Source organism: Chelonia mydas, chromosome 1 (genome assembly GCF_015237465.2).
Source record: "Chelonia mydas isolate rCheMyd1 chromosome 1, rCheMyd1.pri.v2, whole genome shotgun sequence".
Classification (NCBI taxonomy): Eukaryota; Metazoa; Chordata; order Testudines; family Cheloniidae; genus Chelonia; species Chelonia mydas.
The window spans coordinates 80,512,175-80,534,729 of record NC_057849.1 but is presented as its reverse complement, the minus strand read 5'-3'; the positions used below and the strand labels follow the sequence as shown (position 1 = coordinate 80,534,729).

General features: G+C 42.2%; 1 long non-coding RNA gene across 2 annotated transcripts in view; it reads right to left on the bottom strand.

Moving 5' to 3' along the window:
- LOC122463603 overlaps positions 1-22,555 on the bottom strand; it is a 46,837-nt gene that overhangs the window by 11,051 nt on the left and 13,231 nt on the right. The window contains exons 4-6 of one of the 2 annotated variants that reach the window (XR_006287114.1): positions 8,275-8,766; positions 4,298-4,389; positions 1,251-3,665 (exon numbers count right to left, since the gene is read on the bottom strand). This is a non-coding gene — a long non-coding RNA (uncharacterized LOC122463603). Of the gene's footprint in view, positions 1-1,250; positions 3,666-4,297; positions 4,390-8,274; positions 8,767-22,555 lie in introns of those variants that run through there. The other variant, XR_006287115.1, reaches the window with a different exon arrangement.

Here is a 22,555-nt window from a genome sequence, read left to right as displayed (position 1 = left end):
TCAGCCATTTTCTCTGGCTCACCTTGAGCCTTACTATTGTTCCACATAGGGCAGCAAAGGAGAAAATACTGGCCAAAGTAAATAGAACAAAGCAAATATTACTAATAATGTATGGACCAGTACCAATGCAAGCCATAAATATATGTGTTTGGCAGCACATGAATGGAACTGCATGATCCAGGTGAACAGAAATGAGCATGTAATCAGGAGGTATTCCCACCCTATTCCTATCACAGTTCACATAGACTAGATATGGTACAATCTTACCCCTTCCTGGGGTTTCCTGTGTTGTTAATGCAGGAAACAAAACAAATTTCAACTTGAGCCTGGCTCCCTGCAGGACCAATCTGTCCCTGCCCCTGATATTCCTTCAAGTAGTAGAAATAAGCTATATTTCAAAACATTCTACAGAGCATAAAGATGCTTTTGATATATGGAGCTATGATACTCAGTTAGCAGTGGCATTTCTGTAACACATTATACTCAAAATGCTTGAAGGATTATCTTAATGGGGGGAGGGGGTTGACAGCATCTGTTGATGTGCGTGCGCATGCACATACACACACATACACACACAATCTAGCAATTAGAAACTCATTGGATCACACATACATACTTCATTTTCTAAAATAATTGGCGTTGGGTAAAAGATTTGTGCACACATATCTTCTCAAAGATGTCAAAGCCACATGAATATTGAAGGCATTATCAAACTGAGATGACAATGACCCCACATCATCCAATTCCCAATGCTGTGGCTCAGTGAAACCTTTTATATCATATGTCAGATATACTTAAGTAATCTGTGGAGCATGATATTGATGACATTCTTTCCTTCTAACACCAGAGCTCCGTTGAGGTAGTGTTGGATTTACTAAGGCTATGCGAGCGGGTAGCTGAGAACGTGGTGCTCAGTGGATTTCACTGTGCCATATCTAGCCTCTGTTTATAAAAGCTTTCATATATTTGTTGCACCCCGGCTATCATTCAAGACGAATGTACATTTAGTATAGCAGATGATAGCAAACAACCATGTGTTGCCAGTGTCCCCAGTATCAATGCAAAATTAGTAGAGGAACTTGTTTTTTAATCAGTGCCAGATGACCACTAGAGAACTAAAATTTGGGATTGCCGTTTAATTTCATAGCCATAGGAATTCTATTAGCAGGCAGCAGTATTTGTTCACTTCCTGTGGCCCCACCAGAATTGCCAAAACAGCAATTAGTAAACAAGAAGAAAAGGGGGGCACATGCACCAGTATACTCTGACTGTTTGGACCATTCAAGATATGCAAAGCAGCCATACATTTCATTTAGTTAGTCAGCCAGTTTACTGCTCTTTCACATCACCAGAGCAGCATCAAGCGGCCAGACGTACCAGGGAATCTAGTCCCAAATAGCATTTGAAATTTTAAGGTGACCATTTCCTTACACAACCAAGCAATAACACTCCAAGACACATGGGGAAGATTTTACATAGCTTTTATTGCTTTTTCAGTATATAGAGGGCCAGATCCACCAGTGCTTTCTAGCTGTTTTGCACTGTTCCAACAAGGCAAAGCGGCATAAACTGAGCTCAGCTGACCGGTTAAACTGGATTGCTGTTTTGAATTGCCAAAGCAGTGCGTACAAGCGGGAATATACTGGTGAATATGGTCAAATGTATCTATTGTTTTTAAAGTTACTTCTGAAACAACTTCCTCTGGAAAATACTGCTTCTAGAATGAAATTCAGCACCTGTAACTCTGGTTTTATTAATGGCACTTACAGGAATTACATCAAATCATGCTTGCAATAGGGTATAATTGGTCAAATGTCTTGGGTCCTTTGTAATAGGGTCATATTTTCTTTTTCATTGTGCATTACAGTGTATCTTTATTCTACTGTTTTACAGGAAAAGCAGAGCAGAAATACACAAGGAATAGCCAAGAAGATAAGGCATAGCATTTTCATGGTGCTAATTAAAATGATAAGTTAAAAGTTAAGAGCAGAGCAGGAAAACAGATGTGCGTAAGATGTGAATATTGGCTAATGAAATACACATCTTTAGCAACAGTCCCATGCAAACAGGGGAACATAGCAGTACTTGTTTATATAATGTCACTTTGAGAGCACATTCCTGGGTGATTATGCTTTGCCTCTGCAGCCAAACTTAAATGAAGTGGCAGTTGCTCATTAATTGTATTTGATAAGAATGTTGCTGTTGTAAGAAGCTTGTTTTCTTTCGTGTTTCAATGTGTTCCCAAAGGAAATCATGACAGTGCGCTACTTGACAAAATTTCTTGAGACACTTGATAAGAACTAGAATTGTTCTGTGTAGAGGTCCATCTTTCTCTAGCGGTGACTGACCCTGAGGATGCAAGGTTTCACTTTTGTTCTTTTTCTTGGCTAGTAAAGCTTAAGACTACACAGAGAGTAGCCACTGTCTAATGCTTTAGCATGTATTCTGTTGCTGTTATTTCTTAGGAATTGTATTAATTGCATCATCATAGTGTTAACTTAATGGCATGAGACTTTTCCACAGACAAGTATGAGGGGGAAAACAATAACATCAGTGGTGAAGGTGGGAGTGGGCGGGATTACAATTTAAGGCCCTGATCTTGCAAAGACCTAAGAACATGTTTAATTTTATGCTAGTAAAGTAGTTTCATTGATTGATTTTAATAAGACTGGGAAGGTATAAGGGATAGTATTCCTCTGGGGTGAGAGGCCTGCAGCTGGCTGGCTAATTAGCCCCACCCACTGCACCTGGGAAAATACCAGCAACTTAACTGGCTGATCCTCAGAAAAAGAGGAGCAGGGTGTCTGCACTATCTGCCAGAGGCTGGAGCAACTGCTGTGAAGAGCAGCTCCAAGAAACAGATGGACAAAAGGGAGACTGGGGAAAGTCCTGTAATATCACAAAAAAGGCTCTGACGTATAAGCCTGGAACTTTTGGGGTGGTGAATTTGTGAGGTGAGGGACAGACTTGAGGGAAATGGACTTAACCTGTACAGACTTTATGGGGAGAGGCTGTGAAGCACTGGTCCTTGTTTACATTAAGAAGGCTTGAAATAAAATACACAGCAATTAATCTGACTGGAATCTACTCTCCCTGGATTCTGTGAGAAGGGCCCAGACAGGATTTTCCCAGGGCGGGAACTGGCTCCACAGGCACAAGCCTGGGTCCAGCCAGAAGAGGGTGATGTAACTTAGGCCCCAATCCTTTACAAGGACTATTTGCATACATAAAGTTAAGCACAGGCATAAATCTTTGCAGTTTCAGGGTCTGAGTCTATAACACCATATAAGTGTCCCTTGATCAGACAAGCAGTCTGTCCTATAAGAATTCCTAAACATTATGAGTCTGATCCTGGATCTTAAGCATTCATATGGCTCAGGCAGTGCTCATGATCAGGCCCATGAGGACAAAGATAGATGATGGATTCCAGTTTAAAACATAGTCTGGTAGTAATTCAGAGGCAATTTCACATCCCTTGAAGGGGTTTTGGCCGACAGAAAGTGGACAACTACTGTGCAGCAAATTTCCTCTGGTACTGCTCTTCCTCATGTCTTCCAAAGTTTTCTTTTTTTAACAGAAAGTATAACTTGGAACAGGCACAACAGTGTCTCAGTTGCTACTTAAAGTTGATGTGTCCCTGACAGGAGGCTTGAAAATAAACCTGCCTGAAAAATAAGACATGTAGAGGAAATATTTTATCCAATATCTGAATTTTCATTGTAGCTCAATAAATCACCATGTTATTTGCAAAGTTTTTTTTTTTTTTAAATGTGCACCTACAGGCATATTACCCATGCAATTACATGTTTATCATTACGTAGTGCAAACTTCGTGCACGACTACCCAATCTGTTTGCACAGCAGAGAACAGAAGTTGGTCCAGGGTGCTCTTTTTCTAAAAAGTTCAATATGTCTATTTTAAATAAAACTACGTAGGGTTCACCATTGCAGGGTGAAGGACTCCCTCTACCACTTCTTCTGGCCAACATGCGGAAGGGTTTGCAGCAAGAGCTTTGGTACCTTTGACAAGGAAGGGTTGGCAAAAGAGTTAAATTATTAGCCACATCTCTCTTCAGAGCTTACCACCATGATTGCACTTGTCTCACATGGCAACCCATATGGCACGTCATTATCCTCCCTCCCTGCAGTTCTCACCTCTCTCCTTCTAGTTATTCCCCTTGCTACATGGGCCAGCTCACTTCATGAAGACAAAACATCCACATGATTTTTGTACAGTAAAGAATATTTTAAAACAGAGATAGTAAAGTTGCAACATGTTGCAAGGAAAAGCCACTTACCTCTGGCCCTGTCGGCATTCTGTGGTGGCTCTAAGGTCATCAGGATAATATATGGCATGACATGTCCTGGAGCAGGAACTGGCAATATGTGACTGGAGATTTAAAATGAAAAAAAAAAGTCACAATCAATTGTGATAGGTACCAAATACCTTTCCCCTTGTTATTTAGGATCTCCCTAACTTGTTAGTTACCTTAAAAAAACTTCTAATCACCTTAAGTTAATTCTTTTGATAGACTTATTACAATTTCTTATCAATACTTAAAATTCACTCCTATACTTCACAAGCTTCAAACCAAGTTATGTTTATTAAAAACAATGTTGTTATGAACTTGACAAGACAGTGGTGTTTAAAACCCACATGTTATTACAGAGTGATACTGTACTCTGGGGGTGTGCACTATTTGGCAGCTGGGTACACTCTGCTTTGTCTACTGTGTTCTCTCTTGCCCTTAGCCTCTGAAAGCACATGCTGGGAGCTTGCCTGCAGATTCCACTTTTGTTCATTTATAGGGTGCACTCCAAGATACACAACAGAATGCAGCTGGAGGCAACCGCCTGGAACAAACTGGAAGTAAAAACACTAATCCTTGGTGCATGTTGTGTCAGCTTAACTGCATCCAAGTAAAACAGTACTCTGAATGGGCAAATCCACTCATCTGCTATGTGGATGCACTAGTGGAGAAGAATATGTAAAGGACTGATGCCTGCCCTTGCTCCTGCCCATCCTAGGCAACAGAATGATAGATTGCAACTTAGGGTTTGTCTACACTGCAATTAGACACCCGCAGCTGGCCTGTGTCGGCTGACTTGGGCTCACAGGGCTCGGGCTGCCAGGCTGTTTAACTGCAGTGTAGACTTATCGGTTCAGGCTGCATCTCACAGAATCCTAGACCCCAGGCTCCAGCCCGAGTCCAGAAGTCTACACTGCAGTTAAACAGCTCACTAGCCCAAGTTCTGCAAGCCTGAGTCAGCTGGCACAGACCAGCCACGGATGTGTAACTGCAGTGTAAGACATCCCTTCGTGTTCCCAGATAGCTAGGCAAGGGAACCAGATGTTGGAAAGCCCTCTGTGCTGGGAGTATTTTCCAGGTAGGCCACATGGATGCTTTGTGCCCACTTTGCACCAACATAGCTGGCATAAAGTGTCCCAGTACCCATGGCAATCATGAACTGGCCACTTAAATACCACATTGGGCCTGATTCACCACTGCTTTGCATCTTTGCTAGTCATTCATACCTGTGTAAAGTCACATACAAGTGTGTGTGTGCGTGTAAATAGTCACCAAATCAGTATGTAATTGACCTTTTACAAGGCTGTGGAGAATCAGGCCCATTGCATCATCTATAGTCTCAAATGTAATAGTTTCAAGGGAGCTCCCACTCTGATTGCAAGACAACTGCAGATGGATTGAGACTAGCTAAGCAAGATAAAAGACATGGACTCACTTGTGCTACATGTAGAAACACATGTTCAGGATGATGAGAGGATAATGATTTCTGAGTGACATGCCAAGTCTGTGTACTTACAACAGGACTGTACTGTTTTGGGAGTGGGATTACAACACAAACTTGTCAGTTGGATGCAGTCTCTGGGAAAAGGAACAGCTAGAAGAGCACTTTGTATGCTGTTTAACAAAAAATGCTCTCTTTTGCTCCGACTTTAGAAGTGAGTGGATATTTGGTGAACTTTGTTGCTGCTTGCACTGTTAATCCATCTTTATTCAGAAGGGTAATGAGCGATACGTGCACTAGGCTAAAACATGAAAATCTTAACACAGTTTTTCCTCAATCCTTACGCAGAACAATTCCATCAACTTTTCCTAGGATCTTTGTTTGAGTTTTGTGTAAAAACTGAGTAAAGGCCTCATGATTTGTACTATTCTTAATAAAAATGGACTAAGAAAGAATACACTGTATCTGAGTCCTTATTTGTCTCCTGTCAGTGAAATAGCCCATGCCAGAAATCCAAGTCCTTCTTGACCGCTTGGAAACCAGGACAATATCTACATAGAAAGAAAACAATAATCTAGCCTCTTAAAGGGAATAACCCTTGAAACAAAGAAATCAAACTGAAATACAATAAGTATAAAAATATATCTGTTACACCATTGCTTGCCTAACACAATACAACTGGCTCAAGCTGAGTTATGTAATCTAAAATAGTTTTGCTTTATTTCCTGTCCTAGGTCTTGAGTTTTGAAGTGCCCTTAATTCCCACTAAAACCAATCGGAGCTGAGGGTGCTCAGGACATGATCAGACCATTAGTTGGCCAATAGTTCTTTTGTTTGTCTGTCCACCCATTGGCTGAGACAGGATAACATGACTATGTGTCCACAAATGTGGCAAGCATCAGCACAAGTTATAACCAAGGATTCGAACCTGCAAGGCGCCTAGCACTTTGACCCCAACCCAGCAAAACACTCATGCGCTCCAACTGAAGTACAGGCTTAAAAATGTGATAAGGGCCAAAGAGCTCAGCACAGGCAAGATAAGCCCTAAAAATGCAGTACAGTTCCAGAGGGAAAACTTTATGTGGCACATGTAAACCTACTCCAGGCTTACTGATGTATCTGGGGCATATCTTGCTCTTCCACTGCTTTCAGGATTCTCAGCCATGCTGTCAGCAAAACAAAAATTGAGGGAAAAGTAGAATGAAAATGAAAGCGCAGTAAAATAAAATACTTTTAAACATTCCCAGAAACAGAAGGTGCCATGGCCAAACAAGGTTAGGCGTAATTACTTTTTTGCCTATGTTGTTGTGTAAATAATCTGGAGGGTGAGCATTAGCTATAAAAAAAAATTTTTTAAAAAAAGTCCTTTAGATAACTGTACGTATCCTGTATCGATCTGTCTAGGCATTTATACTATGTTTTTTGGCATGATATCATAGCACTGTATCTGATGGCTGCTAAAATTATTGGTAGAACTGTGCTCTTAGCAGAAAGGGATGCATGATCCATTAGCTAAAATGGAGGTCTCAGCAGATATGGAAAAAAACCTAGTAGGTCATCTAAATTAATCCCTTGCCATTGTAAGATTTTCTCCCTACATCACATTTATTAGTACTACATACTTTTTTGTGGATTGGTCAACATCCCTTTGGTGCATTATTTCTGCAACTATGAAATAAACTGAGAACTATTAAACTGATTGTAATGTAGATGTGTGGCCTTCTCACCTGCACTCTGCCCACACATCTAAACTTGCTGAGAAGCTAATTCTAACTCCAGTCCTGGCAGCAGATTTCAGATCACCATCATAAAAAAAAAAAATCTTTGAGAGTTGTTTTCCATCTCCTTTCTCTGTTGCAGCCTGGATTCAAGAAGATCCATTTATAGCCAGGACGCAGGAGAATTGTGACGCCAAGGAGGATGTGGGTTGCTTCAGCCCAACCTAGGCCTCTCCTGAGCTTCCTTCAAACTAGCTGGAGAGAGAGCTAAACTCATGCTATTCCCTGAATCTCTTAAGCCAAGAGATGAAACAGGGCCTGTTGAGATAATGAACTTGGAAGGAAAGGTGATGAGGAACTGGGGGAGAGAGGAGAGAGAATGGTTGGGATGAAAAGTAGGTGATTTTGGTGGGTTCCTCATTTCATACTTTAAAGAAAAGACATAACATTTTATAGATCTTTTTAAGTTGTCCAATTCACCCTCTGTTATGCCAGAAGACTCCAAGAAAATTGAGTTACTAGCCTCTCTCCCTGTTCCTGACCATTTTGAATATGGAAGGAGAGAGAAGACAACCCAGCTGGTCTTTCCTTCGGTCAGAGAAGAAGAATCTGGTTCGTATACAGCAAATGTAGGTGAGGGAAAGAGAATGACTTCCTGCCTCAGTTCATTGGTGAGAGGCTGAAGAGATGGACCCAAGGGAGGAGAAAAGAATCCAGACCATTAGTGCTCATATAGTTCCAAATTAAAAACCAAATGCAACCCAAACTCAAGTGTGAAAGAGTGATCACACTTATAAAATATCTACCTGTCAAAGATGTCAGTGGTATTGCCTATTGGATGTACTGGAAATCTCCCTCAAATCAGTGAAAACTTTCAAATCAAAAGATTTCAAGTGTGACCACTTTAGGTCCCTGTAGTGGTGTGATTCACCTCTCACTGTCAGGTACAGCTGCTGTCTCAGTTTCCCTCTTCTTGCGAGGGTAGCTTAGGCTTCTGCCTAAATCAAAGTTACTCCTTCCCCTTCCCAGGTAAATAAAGTTTCAAAAAAGAGTTCAACAAAAATATAAAGCCTTCCTCTCAGTGAAGGGCTCACTCTTTTGGTCCAGGACCAACAAGAAGTTTTTATTGCTGGGCTTCTTTCATGGTCCTTTGGAGGAGATGTATGAGCAGCTCCTGTTCTCTCCAGATTTTCTCCCAAGTCTCTGTCTTTCTTGCCCAAAACACCATTCTTGTGGTACTTTCTTCAGCCCTTTGGCTGTTCTTCTGGGCCTCTTCCTAAGCTCTTCCAAACCCCTTCCTGTGGAGAAGAAGAGAAATTCAACAACACATCAGATTTCTCACTGTTCTGAGGCAAGGCTACCTTTTATATCCCCTTGGCAACCTTCCCATAATTCCTTGCTGTATCTACCATGCCCAGGGTCCCTCTGGACTACAGCCACTAGAATCCCTCTAATCTGGGAACAGTCCAGTAACAGGAATGTGCTGCTGGATTTGGGACGGGCCTTAAAGCATCAACACACTCTGACAGAGTCCCAAATCCAAATTTATTTGACCAAATGACAACTGTTGCAACACAGACACATTGCTAGAAATTGGTTTATTGTTAGTTGGTTAGAATCATGTTACAATGACCTGCAATAGACTTGCCAGTCACATTAAACACTCTAACCTCAAACATGGGAGTCAACCCTGCTGAATATTTAGAGAAGTGTTTTCATAGCAAGTACTTGGCAAACCTCAAAAAGTTCAGCCAAACTACCAGAAGTTTGAATGATTATCCAAGGCTGAACTTGTCCAAAGCTCTTTGTGCTTGACAACTTTGTGACATTAGTCTCTTTCAAGAACTTCCTGGGTTTGGCCAGTGCAAAAATATTGTAAGAATAGCAATTTCTAGTCCCAGCTGAAAGCAATGGCCTGTAACCAATTTTTAAAACAAATAAGCAGATTTGTTTGCTTAACCTTAGAAAAGGTTTGAACTCACTTCCATCTGAGTTTTAAGTGAAGATTCTGGTTGGTTCTCATATGATCCCATCACTTAGTTATATAATAAAGAAGACTATAAGGAGGTGAATCTAAAGAGCAGTTGGGAGCCAAGAATACAGGTGCTTCATGCAAGGGTATGTGTTCAAAAGAATTTATACTATTGTTACATTGAACTTACATCTTTCTGCATATCATAGATAAACATATCAAGAAAAAAAGAGGTAGAATGGGGATGAAGAGAAAGGAATGAGAAAAGACAAAGACACACAAAGAGGGCAGAAAAGAGAGGTCTGAACACTAGGTTCAGTAGTTTGAGCTGTAATCTCCACTCTTTAAGTTATTAACATCTCTGCCTCAGTATCCATCCTTAAAAAGAGGAAGAGATGATCATACCAACTTTCACCACCGGCGCAATGTTAGAGTTAAGTAGCAATTTGTAAGATGGAAAGTAATATTGAGCACTTTATATCTTTGAAAGACTATGCAAATATTGACTAGTTTGTCTAAACTAATTTCAAAGTACTAAGTAGTATGATGATTATTTTAGTAGACCACAAGCTGCCAATAAAAACGTTTCCCCCCATGTGTAGAACATGTCATTTGTATAAAACAGAAACTGCCTGCTATGCTCTTTATGAAAACAACAGCAGTGCTTCAGACAATGCAGCTGAGGGTGGGACTATTAACAGTTATAAATACAACGTTAACAACGTCACTGTATTTCCCTTGACTTCCACACTAGAATCTCTGGGGAAATAAAGGCCCTGTTACTTACTAACTTGAATTCCTGTCATTGTACTTTGGGCATCAATTGCTCTAGACTAAAACCTGCTACATATGCCTGAGGTTATCATCTTTGGGGTCATTCACAAACACTGATGTATAGCTGAAATAAGTGGATTTTTTCCCCAAGAGTTTTGTCATAGATCAGGGTGAACAGCACACTGAGTGGTGGCAGAATGGGAGAGAATTCCCATAGGAATTTGTATTAAATATAACAATTTCACTGCCCTTGGATAATTGTAATTGTTTTCTTAAGTTTCTCAACTAATCCAAAGTGACGACATGTCAAGCTTTACAAAAGTTCCAGCGCTATCATTTCCTTCCCTCTTCCCCACTCACCTATTTTTTTTTTAAAAAAAAAAAGCTGATGAGAGCAAAACCAACAAACTTATACACTAAACTTCCAGTCTAGCTAAGACCAGTGGGTGTTTAAGTCTTAGCATTTGCTAAAAAGTGTCTCTTTATAGACACAGATATATTATTGGGATCATTCTGATATTTTTCCTTCTAGCTTGCCCCTTATTCTGCAAATACCTATTTTTGTTAAGAGAAGGCGACAGATTTGTTTTGGTTGGGTGGATTTTTGTTGCTCATGAAAGTCTATGATTGAAAGCACTAACAACACTTAGACACTCTGTGAGTAAACAAGGGATGGGCAAATCAGTTCAGACAAAATAACGTCACAACACAGCCAAACAATCTTTATGAATCCTTTCTGGAATTCCAAAGTTGTCTCAAGCAGGGACTGTTTCTTCCTCATGATTGTCATTCAAAACATTCTAGCAAACATGCACAAACAAGCTGTGATGCTGGCAGACCAGGTGCCAGCTTATGCCAAGGGCCCTAGGCCTCACTAAACACTTACAACCGCACAGCTGGAAACCAGTCTTGCTTACCTGCATGGTAGTATTATCAGAATAGATATTAGAGTTATAACAATGTGTTTAGACTTTATGGAATGCTTGTAGGGTGTACATGTATTAGTCCTACTTATAATATAGGTAATTTTCATTTCATGCATCTGAAGAAGTGGGGTTTTTACCCACGAAAGCTTATGCTCAAATAAATCTGTTAGTCTTTAAGATGCTCCTTGTTGTTTTTGTGGATACAGACTAATACGGCTACCCTCTGATACTTGACTTATAATATCTGTATCCCATGGTATAAGGTAATGTTAAAATTTTTGCTCCATAGGTATAAAAATGTTTAAGGCTAAATTCCCCCCACTCAGAGGAGAAACATTACCAAGCATGAAATATTAGTTTACCCCATGAGGTGTTATCTCCTGCTCATCAGGAAGGACTATTGAATCCAAATGCGCCAAGCAAAGACTTTGTCGCTAGCTCCCCTACCCACAGAGGAAGAGGTTACATGCAGGAGTTCTCGTCCCATCAGCTGTGATTTTGGGATGAGGGGGATAAAAATCCCTGACAAGGAGAACTGTATCTTTTATGCTGTCAGGCCTCTGAGGGGCAAAGATACCTAAACATAAGCAGGAGAACCCCATCCAGGTCAGGCCTAAACATAAACGGGTAGTGATCAATGGCTCCATGTCTAGTTGGCAGCCGGTGTCAAGTGGAGTGCCCCAGGGGTCGGTCCTGGGGCCGGTTTTGTTCAATATCTTCATAAATGATCTGGAGGATGGTGTGGATTGCACTCTCAGCAAATTTGCGGATGATACTAAACTGGGAGGAGTGGTAGATACGCTGGAGGGGAGGGATAGGATACAGAAGGACCTAGACAAATTGGAGGATTGGGCCAAAAGAAATCTGATGAGGTTCAATAAGGATAAGTGCAGGGTCCTGCACTTAGGACGGAAGAACCCAATGCACCGCTACAGACTAGGGACCGAATGGCTAGGCAGCAGTTCTGCGGAAAAGGACCTAGGGGTGACAGTGGACGAGAAGCTGGATATGAGTCAGCAGTGTGCCCTTGTTGCCAAGAAGGCCAATGGCATTTTGGGATGTATAAGTAGGGGCATAGCGAGCAGATCGAGGGACGTGATCGTTCCCCTCTATTCGACATTGGTGAGGCCTCATCTGGAGTACTGTGTCCAGTTTTGGGCCCCACACTACAAGAAGGATGTGGATAAATTGGAAAGAGTCCAGCGAAGGGCAACAAAAATGATTAGGGGTCTAGAGCACATGACTTATGAGGAGAGGCTGAGGGAGCTGGGATTGTTTAGTCTGCAGAAGAGAAGAATGAGGGGGGATTTGATAGCTGCTTTCAACTACCTGAAAGGGGGTTCCAAAGAGGATGGCTCTAGACTGTTCTCAATGGTAGCAGATGACAGAACGAGGAGTAATGGTCTCAAGTTGCAATGGGGGAGGTTTAGATTGGATATTAGGAAAAACTTTTTCACTAAGAGGGTGGTGAAACACTGGAATGCGTTACCTAGGGAGGTGGTAGAATCTCCTTCCTTAGAGGTTTTTAAGGTCAGGCTTGACAAAGCCCTGGCTGGGATGATTTAACTGGGACTTGGTCCTGCTTTGAGCAGGGGGTTGGACTAGATGACCTTCTGGGGTCCCTTCCAACCCTGATATTCTATGATATAGAGCTGCTTATTATAGAAGCACCAGGGAGTGGGGAAAAGGCTGCCTAATTTACAGAGACTGACTGTGTAGAAGAGTTCCTGTCCACCTTTGAGAGGCTCTGTGGGATCCACAAGGTCCCAGAGGATAAGTGGGCTGCCCATCATCTTGACCAGATTAACTAAGAAGGCAAGACAAGTTTTAAATGATATGGAAGAGGGTGATGCTATGGTATATAAGAAACTTAAAGAAAGTGTACTGAAAGGGTTTAAGGTCACCTCTTAGTCCTATCAATTGAAGTTTAGAAATCTTAAAATGTTTGACAGTATCACTCATCTTGAATATGTGTCTAAAATGTGTAATTTTATGAGAAGATGGATAATGGGGGCAGGGGCTGAAGATGATTATGAAAAACTATTTGATCTGATGGCCCAAGGAGAAATTGTCATAGGTAGTTACAGATGAGGTGACCGTAAGGCAGCCATCTGTGACAAAAAAACCTTCCAAAGTTTTTGAGGCAGAAATTGCTGATGAATATGTTAAGTCAAGGGCTCGTGGTGGGCGTAAATCCCAGGGAAAGAGAAATCCCTCTGGCCCGCAGGGTAAGTGGGAGGAGGGGTCTGGCAATAAACCTACCCCCAACTTTAATAAAAACACCCAAGGAAGCCCAGGTTTTAAAATCCAATTCCCAAGGTAAGGCAGGTAATCTGCCATCACTGTGAGCCTCCCAGCTATATAAAACCAAATTGTCCAAAACTTAAGGTCACATCATAATCCACACACACAACCCTCAATGGGAATGCTGCTACCCTGGACCCTGAGATAGCAGAAGGGGATGTGAAGGACCCAGTGAGCTATTATAGGACTGAGTCTTAGGAAAGAAGTGAAGAATTTATTAAGGATGCTAAGGCTACGTGGCATAGATTGTAAGGGCTAGAGGGACACAGCATCCCAAGTCACTTTGGTCAAGGAAAGTTTGGTAAGGGAAGAAGACAAACTCCCTGGTAAGAGTTTAAATATATTACCTTTGGCTGAATTCTCTGTAACTGTACCTCTGGCTAAGGTCCATCTCCAACTGTAGGATTTTAAGGGAGATGCCATTGTGGGCATCAGAAACCTGCTCCCTGTTGATATTTTAATAGGTAATAATATTTTAACCATGTCTAAGCAGGTTAATGGCATTACCCACAGCCAGAAAGAATATGGCTCTAACTCACCTGCTTTGTCTGTGGAGACCCGGGAGGGCTGCAGGATGGGGAGAATGACTGCAGTCCTTTCTAAGCTGAGAGTAGCAGTTTCTGCTTAGAGGAGGAATATGAATATTCCACTGATTTGCAAGAGCCTGCTTTCAACTTAAGTGGGACTCAGAAGGAGTTTGTTGAGGGTCAACAGGCTGATCTTTCCCTGGGCCAAGAGAGGGTTGCAGCTCAGAATAATACCCCAGCTGGGGAAGGGAAGGGTTGATTTTTTTTTTAAATTTTGTATTTTTTTTTGTAGAAGGAAGTCTGTTGTACAGAGAGGCTCGGGAAAAAGAGATGTCTTGGTGAGGTTTGATGCAAGTGATTGTGCCTGGTAAGTACAAAACAGAATTGCTGCAGCTAGCCAATGATCGCCCATTTGCTGGACACTTAGGAGTGGAGAGAATGTGTGACAGGTTTAAACAGAATTTCTATTGGCCTCATGTTTGAGACAGTAAAAAATTACTATCAGAGGTGTGTCTTATGTCACAAGAGTAAGAGATTAAAGGGACCTTGAAAGGCACCTTTGCAGTCATTGTCCATCATCAAAGAGGTGTTTGCCAAATTGCCTATAGGTATGTAGAACCCCTCACTGGACCTTCCAGGAATGGAAAGAAATATATACTTATGGTGGATTCTGCTAGCAGGTACCCTGAAGCCAAAGCTCTATCTCATATAGAAGCTGAGACTGTGGCTACTGCCCTATTCACCATTTTTAGCAGAGTAGGTTTTTCCCAGGGAAATCTTGTTGGACCATGGTGCAAATTTCATGCCTGTAGTCTTCAAAAAGTTATGGGAGTTGTGTGGAGTGAGGCATGTAAAGGCTGCCCCTATCATCCAGAAACTAATGATGTGGTGGGAAGATTAAATGGTACATTGAAAGCTATGCTGAAGATATATGTTACCAGGTGAGAGAATGACTGGGATGTGTTGCTCCCTTATTTGTTATTCACAAATAGCAGGGTTCCCCAAGAATCTACTGGCTTTGATCCCCCTTTGATCTTCTTTACGGGAGACATGTGAGGGGACCCCTACATTTGACTGGAGGCTCATGGAAGGGTAATACAGAGGAGACAGGACAGCCTCTAGGCAAGTATGAAACTCATTTAAAAGAGAATTTAAAGGCTTTGATGGATTTAGTACCACAAAACAATGAAAGGAGTGAGGTGATCCAAAAGGTTTGGTATGACAGGTATACTGAAGAAAGATCTTTTGACATAGGTGATTTGATGTTAGAGTTTATTCCAGTGCGAAAGAACAAAATGCAAGATTGGTGGGAAGGACCTTTAGAGATGATAGAAAGAGCGAATGAGGTCACATATGATGTAAGGAAGCCCCATGGTTGGGGAGCTATGCAAACGGCACATGTCAACTGATTGAAAGCTTACCATGAAAGAGAGATGGGAGTGAATATGATTTGTTGTGCTGATGAGGGAACTTGTACTGTCCCCTTAACTGATTTGGTCAGCGAGAGTAAGGAAGAAATTTCTCTGGAGAGCATTGAGACGTGAGAGGGTTTAAACCCCACCCAAAAGCAGATGTTAGCCCTTTTGCAGAATCACGGGCAGGTTTTCCAACCAACCAAATTTAACTGACAAGACTGTACATTCCACTGAAACTACAGAGCCCCTCCCTACTCCTAGCAAAGCATATCATACTATCGGAGAAATGCAGAAACAAATTCACAAGGAAGTAGAAAGCATGCTGGATATGGGGGTAATTACTAAATCAAAAAGCCCCCGGGCATCTCCTATTATGATGGTATCTAAAAGGGATAAAACCATGAGGTTTTGTGTAGACTTTAGGAAGTTAAATGCTATCAATCAACCTGACTCATACCCCACACCCTAAATCGATGACTTGCTGAATATATTGGGGGGTACAAAATTCATAAGCACCCTGGATTTGACTCAAGTGTGTTGGCAAATTCCCTTATATACTGATGTCCAGGAAAAATCAGCATTTGTAGTGGAATCTGGCCCATACAAGGTTAAGAATATGCCTTTTCGGATTAATTAATTCAGGGGCTACTTTTCAGAGGCCTGTCAATGAAGTGTTGCAGGGATTACATACCTTTGCCAGGGCTTATGTAGATGACTTGCCTACCTTTTTGACCCCTGGCAAGACCACTTAAACCACATGGGAATTGTGTTACAGAGGCTTAGAGAAGCCAAGCTCACTGTCAGGTGTCCATGTGCAAGATGGGGGCCGCAGACGCATCTTATCTAGGACATAGCATGGGCAGTGGATTTGCTCGCCCTCACCCTTTAAAAGTAGAAGCTACTCAGGGTTGGGTTGCCCCACAAACCAAGAAGCAGGTCTGGCCAATTATTGGTCTGGCCAATTATTACCAAAGGTTTAGTGATATTGTGGCATTCCAGTCTATCTTGCCACCAGTCAAGCTGGACTATTTCATAGATGGTCACTTTACACCAAAAATCACAAGAATATTCAGGTTACTCCCAGTCCCAAAGGAGTCAGGCAAAAGACCAGTCACTTACCCCAGGTCAATTGTACTCAGATCTCAAACCAAAGACAATCCTGCAATAAATTACCGAAGGTTTTATTAACTAAGCAAAGAAATTTATTTACAAGGTTAAAACAGGAAACATACATACACAAATGAGTTACAGTCTTAGATTTAAAAAGGTAATATAAGCTGCTATAATAAGCAGCTCTATATTCCCTTTTGGACGGACCCATGCAAAGGAGCAATTATTCTTGGCCCTGGGGCTCCCTATCCTGTGCCCCTCACCGTATGCCTAAAAAGAGGACAGGCTTCTCTACCGTCACTCCTCAGGCCCCTCCAGACCACAATAGCCCTCAACCTCTTCTGGCTCATAGTCAAGAGGAAGTGGAAAGCACATATGGGTGCCTGCCCGGGTCATTCTGCCAACAGTAACCCCACATGGTTTACTCTCTGGGCGCATGTGTAGGAGCCAGTGGGCATATGGAGTGCACATCTGGTGGAGGAGGAATGTCCGACTGTAGAAGGGAAATAAATACTGGGTAGGCGTAGCAACAAGCACAAGGCAAACAAAGGACTCCATCCTATGGAAGCCTATTCCAGAACTCAACTACCCTAATAGATAGAAAGATTTTTCTAATATCCAACCTGCAGATTAAGCTGATTACTTCTTGGCCCATTTTCAATGGACTTGGAGAACAATTGATCACCATCCTCTTTATAACAGCCCTTAACATATTTGAAAACTGTTATCAGGTCCCCCCTCAGTCTTTTTTTCCTCAAGACTAAACATATCCAGGGTTTTTTTTTAAAAAAATCTTTCCTCACAGGTCAGGCTTTTAAAACCTTTTATCACTTGTGTTGTTGTCCATACTGTCTCCAATTTGTCCACATCTATCCTAAATTGGAGAGTCCAGAGGAAAGCAACAAAATAATGGCCCTGCTGCACCATCTTTTTTCTGGACCCTGTAAACTTAGCTGGGACCCCATATTTTCTTGCCCAACCAGATCCAGGAAATGGAAATTTCACCACAGAATATGTTCATATACCAGATTTGTAATTTAAATTGTAGCCCAAGAGAGGTACAGATGCTACCCCAAATCAAATCCTGGAAATTTGTTCATCAGTAGAAGAGCAATTAGTTCTCACTTGTGTTTACGCATCTCAATCCTGTCCTACAAACACCCTTATTATTTCGCACTGCACTTCTAAACCAAGAATGCCCCTTAAGCTAAATTCATCCAAACTGTAATGTGGATTTGTTATCTTGACAAATGTCCAGTACACTCTAAATCGGTACCAACAATGAATTTCATTTGGGACCTAATCCAGGTCACAGCTTAGCTTTCCAGAACTTATCAGATGTACCCATTTCACTAGCTAGCCCCCAAACATTTATCCAGAAAAATTCTACCACAACCGCCTAACCCATATTTAGGCACCAGAATAAAAGCGAGCTGAGTTTTACAGGTGTTGAGCCCTCACAGCTCCTTCTACAATCAAAGGGAATTGAGAACACTAACTCTGAAAAATCAGAACACTTATTTAAGAAACAATGGCCTTGATTTGCCGATCTCTCTTGTGGGTGAGAAGGTAGGAAGCTGGTTGCAGCTAAATAATTCAGGACCACCTAGCCCCTATATAATTTAGGGCATGTCTATCCTTGCCATTTAAAGTGGAAAAAAGTCCCCTTTTTGCGCAAAAACCATGGGAGCGTCTACAATCGCCAATGACTTTTTCCAGTGAAACAAAAAGAAAACCACCTCCATGAGAGACATACAGCTCTTACCAGTGATGCTTTTGCGTTGATGCGCAAGTGAAGACACGTTCTTCCTGTTTACCCAGCTTTTAGCCTCCGGAGGATATCCCACAGTGCCTAGGTGATCACTCTATCCGGCAGCTTTGCTGCTCTGTTGCCGGGTAAACAGACATCCACCCCTCCCCCTGTAAAGCCCCGGGAACTTTGAAACTCCCCTTCCTGTTTTCTTGACAAGTGCTCACTTATCTGACCAGGTGACAATGCCTGCTCCATGGAGTAAACGATCCCCTGCTTGGAGCAATGCTGAGCTACTGGAGCTGATCAGTGTTTGGGGAGAGGAGGCTGTGCAGGGACCCAGGATGCCCCGCGATCACGCCTCCTCCACTTCCCACAAGACCCATTGTAAAACTGGAGAGAGCTGCACTGTGGAATAGCTGCCCTAGAGCACTGCTGTCATCCGCAATGGAAGTGCTGCTAATGTAAAGAGTCTCTGATGCCTGAGGAGTTAAGTGAGTACACAAACCAGCGCTCTACTTTCACCAGTTCCCGATTACCGGTGAAACTTACAGCGAAAAACCTGTGCAAGTGTAGACATCGCCATTACTTGACATAGCCATTCCTGGGTAACTGCAGTGAAGCCAATGGGGTTAAGCGAAGTAAGGATTTGGCCCACCACATCTAATTTGTGGCCGAGAGAACAACTCAACCACAGGCGTAAGTTGAAGCCAATGGGAATTGCATATACGTACACAAGGGTTGAATTTTGGCCAGTATTACAATTAGCCTGGATAAGAGAAAAAGCAAATACAAATGAAACTGAAACAAGTTCCAACACTGACACTGAAATGAAAATCAATGAGAAGTTCATGAACCAGATCTGAAACTTCATTCAACACCGGCAATGGCACTGTTTATATTTCCAATTCACTATGTCAGCAAGTTTGAGTCAAAACTTGCATTCTTTGATCACAGGGCCAGCAGAGACTATAGATAATTCCTCAGGGAGTAAAGTCTGCTCCCTGTGCTGGGATTACTCTCCCTGGCATACCAGAGTCACAACAGTGAACAAACCTATACAGACTATTAAATACCTGCCTTAAAAAAGGAAAAAGAAAGAAAGAAGTTACTGAACAGCTGCTCTCAAGAGGGAGATCAATGCAAATGAAGATGGATTTTGTGGCTGAAGGGAGCTCAGCACCTTTCCTCTATGAATCTGTCCTGCATAAAATAATAAACTTCACCTCATTCAGAATGAGCTAGATTTCTCTCAGCAGCCTGATTGGCCCAAATTTTTCACTTTTTTACACCGGTGTAACCCCAGTGCTTTCAAAGGGATTTCACCAGTGCATCTGAGAGCAGAATTTGGCCAATTGCCCCCAAAACTGATGTAAATTGTCATGTCTTATATCGTTAACTATGGGCCAAACTGTGACTAGCCACTCTAAGGCAGCTGTGCAAGGGAATAGGAAGTAGTAAGGATTCCCCTCCCTGCCTCACACCATGTTAGACCCACAGTTTAGCTCTATGTGTGGAATGCAGTGCTCCAAATGCTCCTTCTAGGGAGCACTTGGGTGGGGAGTGGTCAAAAGTAGGCTACACAATGGCTCCATCCCACTCCCGACAAGCTGACCAGCAGAACTAGTTGGCCATGCAGCGGAAGACCAAGCTACATACTGAAAACATACTGGTTGCAAAATACACTCTTCCAGTGCAACAAGGGAACAGGCGACACTAGGTGTAGCAGGGTAGCTCTGAATGACACTGCCTCCTGTTGATCCACCCAGGATAGCATGCCTACGCACTGCCCCATACTCAGGGCTGAGCCTATAGGTTCAATCTAGCCTTACTCACATGAATTTAAAAGTTCTTAGGTCAAATCCTGCCCTCAATGCCATTTGTGCATTCCCAGTGAAGGCAGTTTAATAAAGGTCATCAAATTCATTCCACTTCCCTTCAGTGCCAGAGCCAGAACTTGTCTGGATTTAGTGATGGTGGTAGGGTAGCACAGGTGAAACTGTGGGTGGAACTTTCCCCCATGTGTATAATTGTAAATACATCATACATTTGTTACTCGACACAAGCCTATCCAGCAAACATTGGGCCCAAATGTTTCCAGCCTTTGGAAAAGTCCAAATCTGGATCCAAATTTGTGTCTTAGGCCCATCTCTAATTATATATTGTCCCATAATTGTACCAAATAGCTAGAATTATATTTTGGATTTTTGACGTATTATAAAGAAACACGGCTATTAAAACACAAGGGCAAGTGCTACACATATGAAAACAAAAGAAGGGAAAAACTTCCCCAAAGTCCCATTCAAGTCAATCAAGCTTCCTTTGGGTCAAAGTGCATTTTTAAATTTGTAACTGCTTTGCAAACAAACAAAAATATCAGATGTTCGACTTAGTTTCAATATTTTTACATTTCTCAATCTTTGGGGGCGGGGGGTTATTTTTTTGTGGGTGTTCAAAATGCAACTGATGTCTTCAGCATTACTTAAACAACCACAGTCTAGCAAAAGATAACATTACAATTTTTTTTAAGTATTAATGTCTGGCAAAACATCAAAGTTTGTTTCCTTAATCTAGAGAATCCTTTACTTATGAGTTATTTATTATATCTGGCTTTTCTCCAGAAGTTATGTGTCCTACACTGATTTACTTCTTTTAGCGTCACTGTTTTTAACTGTAAGAGAATGGAACTTGGCAAAGCCATTTCATGATTAAGGACCCTATTCCATTCGTCAGGAAGTCAATGTGATGTTCCCATTGACTTCCGGGGGAGCAGAATTGGGCCCTAAATAACCTGAAATCGAAGCCAAGAAAGAGTCGGTTGTTACCACACACATACACAAAATGGAGATCAGAGAAGTGTTTCCTCTTGGTCATGAACTGGGAATATTAACCCATTTGAATAAAAATATCTGTTATATTCTACATCTGATTCAGGAGATGGAACCAGAATTTGGATGTTGAAGGCAGACAAGCAGCCATGGTCTGGAGTCAGTGATCTGAATTCACTGGTGGCTTGAATAGTGGTGCAAGATACACACTGAGTGTTGATTAGATGACAGATGTAGGTGGATGAAAGTGATAAAATAGTGTAACTTGGATGTATCTGGCATCCCATGGGTATGCAAGATTAGTGCAACTTACACACCCAGGGGACAGAAGAAGGTGGGGAGTATCAGGAAAAGTAGCTAGCAAGTGTAAAAAAAAGCTGCTCCCTCTTTAAACTTATGCATGCACTGTCCCAAACACTTTTAAGGGTAAATTCAGTCACAGAGAGTCCCCTTCATGTGTGCAGGGGCTGCCACGGCAGCCCCTCCCCAGCACCGCACAGATGTCCTCCAGCAGGTGTTCCACGACCAAGGAGCTCCGCAGAGTTCTGGCAGCAGAGCCAGAAACGAGGGACTGGAGCCTGAGAATGGACACCTCCCCTACTCAGAGCTATACTAATGTGTGCTGGGTCCCACTAGGTACATGGAAACCCAATCATTGGCAGCATGGGTACTATAGGAGCTCCTATAGACTCAGGCTGCCAGAGGGAGAAGGGCCATTGGAGCAGCAGCGAGACAACCACCCATTTGGAACCCTTGTGAATCTGAGAAGGTCCCCAAGATCTAGAGAGTTTCTTCCCCACTCCACAGTCCCTGAATCTCTCCTACTTGAGAAGGCAACGTACAGGAAATTCCTCAAGGTTCTTGTCCATCTGGCCCTCTCCCATGAGTTTCCTCTACATAAGGGGTAAAAAACAGTACAAACTTGTTTTTATCACTGAGTCAAGCAGCTATGACTCAAAATACACACAGGAAGCAGATCTGCTGGTGAATATGTGCCATTGTTACACAGTCACTCTTCAGAGTAAAACCACACTGTAAATGTGTCTGGCACATGGACAGAGATACAGCAAGTGGTGTTCATTTTGGAGAACCAACCAAAGATCAGGGTACTTTCCTGAGACACCTTGAACCCACTGGGACTGTAGAAGTTCATGACGTGGCATAAGCAGATGCAACTTCTAATGAAGTTGATGAGAGCTGCAGAACAGGTTGAATTGACTCCCACAGTGGTAAGCTACTCTAATTTAGGGAAATTCAATCCTGTGCAGAGGGTGAGCACAAAGCCTATGCACTACTGAAACCCTATTCTCAAGGCTTAAGTGGAACTCAAGAGGTACATAGAAGTTGTGTTGATCCTCTGAAGAGAGGTGAATTTCACCAGTTTTGCACTGAATAAAGAACACACAGCAATCTTGCAAACATAATTTTGTTCTGCTTACAACATCTTGCATCTGCACAGTAGTATTATTTAGAGATGTAGG